We start from the raw sequence: 11,556 nt of genomic DNA, 5'->3' as shown, positions 1-11,556 counted from the left end.
CTGTGAGAAAAGCATAGAGAGAGTTGAAAAATGTGAAGAGAGGGACTCCAAAATAAACTAACATTTTTTTTTTTTTTTTTTTTTGCACTATATGAATAAAAAATTTATATTTCCTGATCTGGTCTATCATAGGATAAAGTGACATTAAAGAAAGAGAAACATAATAAGAAAAAGGATACAATTTAGAGATATTAAAGAAGAATATATTAAATATCATAAAATAATATATATATATATATAATTAAAAATAAATTAGAAGGTTAAAAGGAGAACTCCTTTCTAGTTCTATCTATGGGAAGTATAACAACATTTTTATAAAATTGGAAGCTTTGATGATGAATCATCCAAATAATTTATCAGTCGATTTATGACAATTTACTAAACAGAGCACCTAAATTTTTGAATTTATCAAAAGACGCATACTACTTTGGTATTTATCAAAGGACGTATCTTTTAAGTGCACTTCCTATTTTACCCTGTTGACAATCTCACTTTTTCTGTCATTTTTCTTTTTTCTACTGATCCGGCCGTTCGGACGGGGGACCCTCTGGAGGGAAGTCAACGCCACGTGATGGTTAACAGTCAAAAGGGTCAGCAGGAGGTCCGGCCGACTGGAGAAGGGTTAGGGTCGACCGGTCGAACGGGTCCTGGCGGAATCAAAGAACAACTCGACAAGGAATCGAGTTTTCGACGCTCATGGTGAACAAGGTCGTTGGCCCGAGCGGGCAGCCCGCTCGGCCGAGGCGTAAATCAGTAAGACTGTAAAGGGACATTCCTAGCCGAGCACGCGACCGGGCAACTTCCCGGTCGGACTGATAATGACGTCCGATCGGACGTCATGAGCCTGCCGAGCAGCTGGACGTCATGAGCCTGCCGAGCGGCTGGACGCTCGGCACAGGGACAGAAGAGACAAAAGGACAAGGGAAACATCGGGGAACATATTCTGACAACAGGCATGTCCAACGACCAAGCCATACGTAGAACCTTGCGACAGAAGGTTCTGCCGTCCCATCAGAGAGGTGCTCGGACTGTAGCATTATGGTGTCAGACAAGTTCCTCTGACAAGGCCATACTGAGGTGTGGTAAGAGGACACGTGTTCGCCTTGGTATCTGTGCATAAGCCTCTTCGTAGCTCTATATAAGAGCCCCCAAACTTCGCCGGAGGTACGCATTCTCTGAGATTGGAAGCCACATCATAGTTTCCTCTTGCCTGACTTGAGCGTCGGAGGGTCGTCGCCGGGAACCCCTTCCCGGCCCGACTTCTTTGCAGGTTCACCGGAGATCCATATGGTCGGTCAGAGATCCACGTCATCGGTCAGAAGAGCGTCACGTGCCCAGCGTCCATCGATTCAGCGTTCGGACATGATCAAATTGGCGCCGTCTGTGGGAACGCACCTGCATCCGAGCGGAAGTGATGGATGAAGCTGGACGACCGCACACCGTGATGCTCTCCCAAGAGGAGCTCGACGCTCTAATCGAGGCAAGAGAAGCTAAGCTCGTGGAGCAACAGAAACAAAAGGGTGCAAGTCAAGCGCCAGAGCAACAGGCGACGTCAGCATCAGCAGGCCGAGCGGCAGAAAAGTTCCGACCGGAGAATATCTCAACGTGAGGCCGAGATAAAGATCCGGTCGGCATTCAAGGGGAAACACCACTGGCCCCGATCCCTTTTCACTGAACTGGGTGAGAGGTGCGCCGATGTAATTCATTTTATGTATATCTTGGTCGTCTGTGTCCTTTTAATGCAGGAAGCAAAGTGATAAAACGCATTTGGCATTATTCGCCGCTCGGCAGGGCGTAAAATTAGCCTTGATGGCCGTCGAGCAACGACGTTAAAAATCGAGAGTCGAACCGGCGACTATAAACCCTCCGGGCGGAAGACCATCGAGCGCTGACGTTAAAAATCGAGAGTCGCGCCGGCGACTATAAACCCTCCAGCCGGAAGACCGTCGAGCTCCGACATTAAATATCGAGAGTCGGACCGGCGACTATAAATCCTCCGGCAGGAAGACCGTCGAGCTCCGACGTTAAATATCGAGAGTCGGACCGGCGACTATAAATCCTCCGGCAGGAAGACCGTCAAGCTCCGACGTTAAATATCGAGAGTCGAACCGGCGACTATAAACCCTCCGGGCGGAAGACCGTCGAGCTCCGACGTTAAATATCGAGAGTCGAACCGGCGACTATAAACCCTCCGGGCGGAAGACCGTCGAGCTCCAACGTTAAATATCGAGAGTCGTACCGGCGACTATAAACCCTCCGGTCGGAAGTGTTAGGATCCTTCGTACTCGGCTAGAGAGGGGGGTGTGAATAGCCGACCCCAAACTTTCTCGTTTCTTCCTACGATTAGGGTTAGCGCAGCGGAAAATACAACAAAGAAACGAAAGAGAAGAAAACCAAACCTTAACACAAGGATGTAACGAGGTTCGGAGATTAGGGCTCCTACTCCTCGGCGTGTCCGTAAGGTGGACGAGCCCTGTCAATCCGTCGGTGGATGAATCCCCGGAAACCCGGCTAATAAATACTCCTTATGGGTGGAGAAACCTCGCCACAGTCTTTTGCAACAGCAAACAAAGGAGTACAACAATAGAGACAACAAACAAGAACAACAGAAATTGTAAAACACTTGCTTGCCTCTTGTTGTCGACTGGAACCTTGATGAAGCAACAGCTTCTCGGATCCAACAGCTAGAACACCAGCAGGAAACTCACGCAGAGCTTCAACAGAGCTCAGAACTCGGAAGCTCCTAGAGAAAGGAGAGGAAGTTATCGAACACGAGTTACTGACATTACTATTTTCAGTACTGAAAATACGGGAGAAACTAGTATCAGACACTGATCGGTCTACGGACCGATCAGTACAGCCTGGACCGCTCGAGCCTGCTACTGAACCCTACATGTTGTATCAGAGCGATGCTGATCGGTCCATGGATCGATCGGTCCACGACCGATCCCTGCCTTCTGCTCCCCGCGACATCGTCTCTGATCGGTCCCCAGACCGATCGACATCTGATCGGTCTCGGACCGATCACCGCCTTCTTTCGCCTCGTTGGCCGATCGGTCACTGGCCGATCGATCCAACAGAGTTTCGATGATCCGATCGGTCACCGGATCGATCGAGCAAACAGTATCGGATCGGTCGGTGACCGATCCAGCTTGGTTTTTGCCCAAACCAAGTCCCAAGACTTCAAACCAATATCCGGTCAACCTTGACCTATTGGTACTTCATCCCTAGCATCCGGTCACCCTTGACTGCTAATCTCCTGCCAAGTGTCCGGTCAATCCTTTGACCTACTTGGACTTTCCAACACCAAGTCCGATCATCCCCGATCCATCTGGATTTTCCTTGCCGGCTTTACTCACACTTTCCACCGGCTTCACTCACCGAGATTTCCACACCGCCTAACATTCCAGTTAGGACTTTCTCACCGCTGGCTTCACTCAGGACTTTCCAACCGCCTAACATCCAGTTAGGACTTTCCCACCGCCTCACTTACCAGGACTTTCCACACCGCCTAACATCCAGTTAGGACTTTCCCACTACCGCTTCACTCACCAGACTTTCCAACCGCCTAACATCCCAGTTAGGACTTTCCCACCGCCTCACTCACTCGGACTTTCCCGTGCAAGTCTCCATACTTGGACTTTTCCACAAGTCTCCATACTTGGACTTTTCCAGTGCCAAGTCTCCATACTTGGACTTTTCGAGTGCCAAGCTCCCTAGTTGGACTTTTCCGTGCCAAGTCTCCATACTTGGACTTTTCCCGAATCAGGTCAACCAGGTCAACCCTGACCTACGGTTGCACCAATAATCTCCCAAACATCTATTCTTGTCCCGCATCAAGAATAGAACTCTCTCACGAGTGTCAAATATCAACATGCAACACAACTAGGTCAACCTTGACCTAAGGTTGCACCGACAATCTCCCCAAGTCAAACATCAAAATACAACTCGAGTCACGTCAACTCGAGTCGGGTCAACCAGGTCAACCTTGACCTAAGGTTGCACCAACAATCTCCCCCTTTTTGATGTTTGACAAAACCATAATCAAGTTAGGTTAACCCGATAACCTAACTTAGGTTTTCAATCATCTTCCAATGTCCAATGTTCTTTCCTTGAACATTCTCTGGACATTCTTGAACATTCTCTGGACATTCTCCCCTTAGGTTAACCCAATAACCTAACTTGGGCTCTCCAATAATTCTCCCCCTTTTTGACACACATCAAAAAGAATTCCAATGTTCTTCCTTGAACATTCCTTGACATTCTTTCCCTAGCTTAGGTTAACCCGATAACCTAACTTGGGTTCTCCAATAATTCTCCAATGAATACTCTCCCCTTTTTGACACACATCAAAAAGACAAAGGAGAGTATCAAGGTCAAGAGTTTCTTCCTAATGAAAGTCCCATACCTTTCATTGAAACTCTTAATTTCCCCCCTTGATACTAAACTCAACAATCAACTTAGTGATAATCCCATATCACTAATCCTCAAGAGTCTTAAGGAGTACAAACTCCCCCTAAAAGTCAACTCCTCTTGACAATTAGATAAGACTCCCCCTAGAGGTCAACTCCCCCTTGACCATTGCACCAACAATGTCTTTGAGAGTTCCAAACCTTAGAAATCCACAAAACCCAACTTCCAGCTGAAATTTCAGACCAACTAAAATCGAAAATGATCGAGCGGGCTCTGCGTGCCAGGCTGACCTGATCGGTCCCCGGACCGATCCAGATCGTCACTGATCGGTCACCGGACCGATCAGAACTTCCCTGGATCGGTCCGGTGACCGATCCACACTCTGAAATCAGAGATTTCTGATTTCCCTTCCCGGAAATTCAGAAACTCCTAAAAAATTCCAGAAAATTCGAAAAAATGTGAAATTTTGAGGATATATTCCTCATAACATATACTATCATGGAAAAATAGTTTTCTATGAGAATAACTTCCATTTTCAAATCTTGATACAAAATTCAAAAACTTTGAAATAATTCAAAGTTAAGTCAACTTTGTATCACAATGTTCAATGATGAATGCTATCACTAGGAAAGCTTCATCAAGGTTTTTCACAACAATTTTGAAATAATTTCAAACCCTTTAATTTGGGACCACAATCTTAGGGCTATATGTACATGACTTGTACACAAGCTTTCCCTATGATCCTCCTTTTCTTGAATTAGGCTCATCTAGGTACAAAAACTATGCACCTTGATCCTAACTCATGATCCTAATATCTCACACACATCTAAGGTGTATCAAACCACATTCAAGTCAATTTGATGTGAGATGTGGGTTAAGGTCAACTTAGGCTAAGTTCTCATGCATTTTCTAAACTACACTTTGATCTCAATACCAAAATGTGTTTTTATCCTTAAATCAATTTCATTGATTCTTAATGCAAGAGATGATGACATGGCATAAATAAATAACATAAATGAAAACATGTGCCAATGTCATGATGTCATGGCATAAAGTTTGAAACGAAACTAACACATGACATATAGATAACCTAAGCATTATCATGACATTTCAAATGATAATAAAATAAGTATGATGTCATGGCATGGCATATGGCAACCAATCATGGGAAGTTAGCACAAATAAAATGCCTAAATTCCCTATCTAAGTATCCTTAGCCTTAGCTAACTTAGAATCTAACCCTAGATTGCCCATATATCCCTTAGAGAAAACCAAAATCCCAATTATGGTATTTCTCTAGGTTTTCTTAAATTGTGCCAAATAAGATTGAAATCGATATTTTTCAAATATGGCACAATTTACTCTTTAAGGAGTAAATAATAATTCTTTTTCATTTTCAAAGGTTATCAAAACCTTGAAAATGCTCCTTGAGTGTCAATTTCCTCAAAGTTGGGTTAACTACCCTTCTTATTGGAGTTGACACTCTCTAACCCATCTATGGGGTAGAGAAAATGCTCCTAGGAACCCAATACCTACTTGAGCTCATTGGGTTCACTAAATATTCACTAGGGATAACTTCCCTAGCAACCCTCCTAATGACCCTCTTAGGCTTTAAAGCCTTGGCCATTTGGGACTCATCAAGATCAACTCTAGGGGTGACTCCCCTTGTGACCTTGGTGTTGGTCTTCCTAGCCCTAGGTTTTGTTCCATAATCGAATGGAACATCATGATATGTGGGCTTGACCATTTGGGACTTAGGTTTGTGACTCAAACCTTTCTTGTCCTTGGACTTTTGACCCTTAGGCCCTAGAGTTGACTTCTCTAAACTTTTAAGGGCCTTTTCTAGGGTATCAAGCCTTGACCTCAAGACTTGATTCTCCTTTTCTAATACCTCAATTTTTGATTTATCACTCTTCCTTGAGGTATTCCTAGGCATATGTCTAGTTGATTTAGGGTTTCTACCTAGGTTTTCTTAACCTTAGAAGTGTTAATCCTAGGGTTAGCATTCCTAGTAGTATCCCTATCTAGGCTAACATGTTTAGCTCCTAAGCACATGTATTGGTTCCTAAAGTTAACATGCTTATCATTATTAACAATTGCAACAAAACTACTAGCATGAGTTTTATTAGAATTGCAATAATGAACCTTAGAGGTTACCTTAGGATTTGCCTTAGCTCCCCCTATCGATGTGCATCCCTTGTCCTTGTGAGGTTTCCTCCTCTTCGGACATTGGCTCCTATAGTGTCCCCGTTGCTTGCATTGAAAGCACACCATGTGCTTCTTGCCTTTGCGTGTTGGGACTCGGGCTTCCTTGACCTTTGGTGCCGGTGGAGTCTTCCTAACTCTCTTTGGACATTTGCTCTTGTAATGTCCACACTCCCTACACTCAAAGCATATTATATGTAACTTATTTGAAATTGAGATGCTTGAGTTACCTAGGTTTGGGGATGGGTGTGAGCTTTCTTCTTCAACCCTTCCGGAGGTGGAAACTTCTTCTTCTTGCTCCGAACTTGAACAAGAGGAACTCTCCTCCTCTTCTTCCTTGGATATTGAGTAGCCCTCAACTTCCAATTCGCTCCCTCCATGATGTGAGCTACTTGGCTCACTAGGCTCCTCTTCATGGCTTGAGGTGGAGCTCTCCTCATGGTACTTGGCCAAGTTGTTCCACAACTCCTTGGCATTGTTGTATCCTATCTTACACAAAATGTTAGTAGGCAATGAAAATTCAATTATTCTCGTTACCTCTTCGTTGATTTCGGATTTGTGAATTTGTTCTCTTGTCCACTCCTTCTTCTCAAGTGGTTTTCCTTCTTCATCCACCGGAGGAGTAAAACCTTCTTGTACACAAAACCAATTCATTATGTTAGTCATAAGAAAATACTTCATCCTTACCTTCCAATACGCGAAGTCGCCGCATTCGTAGAAAGGTGGAATGGTGACATCTTCTCCATAGAGATCCATTCTCTAGCTTTGCTCCCACGGGTGTTGATCCGTCGAAGAGCGGCCTCGCTCTGATACCACTTGTTAGGATCCTTCGTACTCGGCTAGAGAGGGGGGTGTGAATAGCCGACCCCAAACTTTCTCGTTTCTTCCTACGATTAGGGTTAGCGCAGCGGAAAATACAACAAAGAAACGAAAGAGAAGAAAACCAAACCTTAACACAAGGATGTAACGAGGTTCGGAGATTAGGGCTCCTACTCCTCGGCGTGTCCGTAAGGTGGACGAGCCCTGTCAATCCGTCGGTGGATGAATCCCCGGAAACCCGGCTAATAAATACTCCTTATGGGTGGAGAAACCTCGCCACAGTCTTTTGCAACAGCAAACAAAGGAGTACAACAATAGAGACAACAAACAAGAACAACAGAAATTGTAAAACACTTGCTTGCCTCTTGTTGTCGACTGGAACCTTGATGAAGCAACAGCTTCTCAGATCCAGCAGCTAGAACACCAGCAGGAAACTCACGCAGAGCTTCAGCAGCGATGAGAGCTCAGCAAAGCTCAAGAGCACACCAGCAGCTCAGTAGAAAGGAGAGGAAGAAGTTGTCGCGCAGCAGCAGTCCTCGACCCCTTTATACCTGCGAAGAAGACAGCGAAGAAACTAGCCGTTGCGTCGCAACGGCTAGAACCCTGATCGGTCTACGGACTGATCAGGGCCGATCGGTCCCCGCATCGACCGGTTAGTGCTGAACCCTTACGTGCGTACTACGATCGATGCATGGACCGATCGATACCGGATCGGTCCACGACATCGATCCCAACTCGGCCGTGCTTCCGCGACATCGTCTCTGATCGGTCCCCGCCGATCAAGACATGGCCTGATCGGTCTCGGACCGATCACCGCTTCTTTCGCCTCTGTTAGCTGGCGATCGGTCACTAGATCGATCAAGAACAACAGAGTTTCGTTTCGATCCGATCGGTCACCGGATCGATCGAGCAAACAGTATCCGGATCGGTCGGTGACCGATCCGAGCTTGGTTTTTGCCCAAACCAAGTCCCAAGACTTCAAACCAATATCCGGTCAACCTTGACCTATTGGTACTTCATCCCTAGCATCCGGTCACTCCTTGACCTGCTAGAACTCCTCGCCAAGTGTCCGGTCAATCCTTTGACCTACTTGGACTTTCCAACACCAAGTCCGATCATCCCCGATCCATCCGGATTTTCCTTGCCGGCTTTACTCACGGGACTTTCCACCGGCTTCACTCACCGATTTCCACACCGCCTAACATTCCAGTTAGGACTTTCTCACTGCCTCCTCACCAGGACTTTCCAACCGCCTAACATCCCGATTAGGACTTTCCCACCGCTCGGCTTCACTTACTGGACTTTCCACACCGCCTAACATCCAGTTAGGACTTTCCCACTACAGCTTCACTCACGGGACTTTCCAACCGCCTAACATCCCAGTTAGGACTTTCCCACTTCACTCACCAGGACTTTCCCCGTGCCAAGTCTCCATACTTGGACTTTTCCAGTGCCAAGTCTCCATACTTGGACTTTTCCAGTGCCAAGTCTCCATACTTGGACTTTTCGAGTGCCAAGCTCCCTACTTGGACTTTTCCGTGCCAAGTCTCCATACTTGGACTTTTCCCGAATCAGGTCAACCAGGTCAACCCTGACCTACGGTTGCACCAATAATCTCCCAAACACCTATTCTTGTCCCGCATCAAGAATAGAACTCTCTCACGAGTGTCAAATATCAACATGCAACACAACTAGGTCAACCTTGACCTAAGGTTGCACCGACAATCTCCCCAAGTCAAACATCAAAATACAACTCGAGTCACGTCAACTCGAGTCGGGTCAACCAGGTCAACCTTGACCTAAGGTTGCACCAACAGGAAGACCGTCGAGCTCCGACATTAAATATCGAGAGTCAAACCGGCGACTATAAACCCTCCGGGCGGAAGACCGTCGAGCTCCGACGTTAAATATCGAGAGTCGTACCGGCGACTATAAACCCTCCGGCCGGAAGACCGTCGAGCTCCGACGTTAAATATCGAGAGTCGAACCGGCGACTATAAACCCTCCGGCCGGAAGACCGTCGAGCTCCGACGTTAAATATCGAGAGTCGTACCGGCGACTATAAACCCTCCGGCCGGAAGACCGTCGAGCTCCGACGTTAAAAATCGAGAGTCGAACCGGCGACTATAAACCCTCCGGCCGGAAGACCGTCGAGCTCCGACGTTAAAAATCGAGAGTCGAACCGACGACTATAAACCCTCTGGGCGGAAGACCGTCGAGCTCCGACGTTAAAAATTGAGTCGTACCGGCGACTATAAACCCTCCGCCCGGAAGAAGACAACAAAGAAGTCGACTTGTAAGTCGTTTGGTCGATTGACCAAGTAACCAAAAGTACATAAACAACTAGTGAAAATCCCATTTGCGAAACATGATATATTCAGCCGAGCGGGCTAGCTATGCAAAATAATTCATAAAAAATCCCTTTCGAACACAAGGGAAGTGGGATGAGAGGCGAATAACTGGGGAATGTACGGGAACATGAACAACGATGGTTGGTGAGCCGAGCGGATGGCACGCGTAGTGATTAGCAAAAGAAAAAGCAGGCGAAAGGATAGCATATCATTAGAGAAATTATGGCCGAACGGCCGAATTACAAAAAAAGGATAGTTTTCGGCCGAGCGGCCTAATTACATAAAAACTTATACTCAAGGAAATCATAAATGTCTTGGGGGATGGTGCCGAGGAGCGCCGCTTGGTCTTGGGTCGGGATGAGAACGGAGTCGGCAAGATGACCCTTGGGCTTCAAGTAAGTTGTGGTGGCAGTCATAGCGAGCTCGAAGGCAGTGTACATCCGTTCGTAGACTTTCTCCGAGAATTCATCTGAACGGATGTAATTCAGCCTCAGGGATGCGACTCGGCCAGGCTCAGCCTCTTGATATTTCTTGAAGGCCACTTGGGAGGCTGCGAGGGACTCCTGCAGAGTTTTCAGTTCATCCTTATGCTTAATTGCCTCAGCCGAGCGGCTCACCTTTTCGCCGGCCAGCTGATCAATCAGCTCCTTAACTTTTTGCTCTAGGCCCCGAGCCTTGACATTCTTCCTCTTCGGGTCAGCAATGGCCGTCTTCTTCCGCTCAATCGCCAGGCTTATTTTTCGGTCAAGTGATTTGTTCTGGCGATCAAGTTCGGCCAAAGTATGAGCCTGGTCGGCCGTCTTCTTCCGTTCGGCCTCCAACAGGTTTTGGGTCTTCTTGAGCTCCCTCTGCAACTCGGCATATGATGGACCCTGGGAAGGCGCGCCGCCCGAACTCCTTAGCCTTTTTAATTCTTCGTCCACCATCGCCAGCCGATTGGAAACGACGATCTCTTCCACCCATCTCTGACATAAGCAAGATTGTTAGTGGCCGATCGGAAAGAATGCATAAAAGACTTCAAAGAAAACATACTTACCCCAGTGGCCTGCTGCATATGACTATTGGCCAGATTGCTGAGAGGAATCATCGCGACGTGCGCCCGAGCGTCGGCCCACATTTCGGCTAGAGACCCCTTCATTGTGATCATGTGCTCGGGCGGGTTGCCCGATCGAATTCGGGCATCAGCTCTTCGGTGGGTAGATGCAGGGAGACCCTGATGGTGCGATGCCAACCGGGAGTCGTTTGGGCGGAAGCTGGAGAAGGATCGGACGCTGGCGTAGACATCTGCGACAAAATTGCCGAAAGCCGAACTGGGCGGGGAGCGGGCGGAAGGGCGCTGACGGGAATGGCCTCGAGGGGGTCCGCGGGACGCATCCAGCTGGGATGGGGTCCGATCGGACGAAATCGCCTCAACCGCCGGGGCTTTGCCGCGAGAATCGGCGGTGGCCCGATCGGACGGTTGCACCGCGGAAGTGGCCGATCGCAGGGGTGTCTCCGCTCGGCGCCTCTTTTGTCGAAGAGGACGCTCTTCCTCCTGAGCGGAGCCCTCCTCCCGAGCAGAAGGCCCTCGGCTGGAAGTTGTGCCAACCGCCGGCTCCGGGAGAGAAGCTTGAGCGGCCGACTCCCCCGCATGCGTGTCGCTCTCTCCTTCATGCGAGCCGACCGACTCGATGCCAAGCACCTCCATCTCTTTGGCAGCCGCGGCCTCGAGCGCCGCGGCTTTCCTCTTCAAAATGCCGGCCATCGCGGACTCCATGACGATGTCCGC

The sequence above is a fragment of the Zingiber officinale genome, chromosome 10B (genome assembly GCF_018446385.1).
Source record: "Zingiber officinale cultivar Zhangliang chromosome 10B, Zo_v1.1, whole genome shotgun sequence".
NCBI classification, from domain to species: Eukaryota; Viridiplantae; Streptophyta; class Magnoliopsida; order Zingiberales; family Zingiberaceae; genus Zingiber; species Zingiber officinale.
This window is presented reverse-complemented; position numbering follows the sequence as displayed.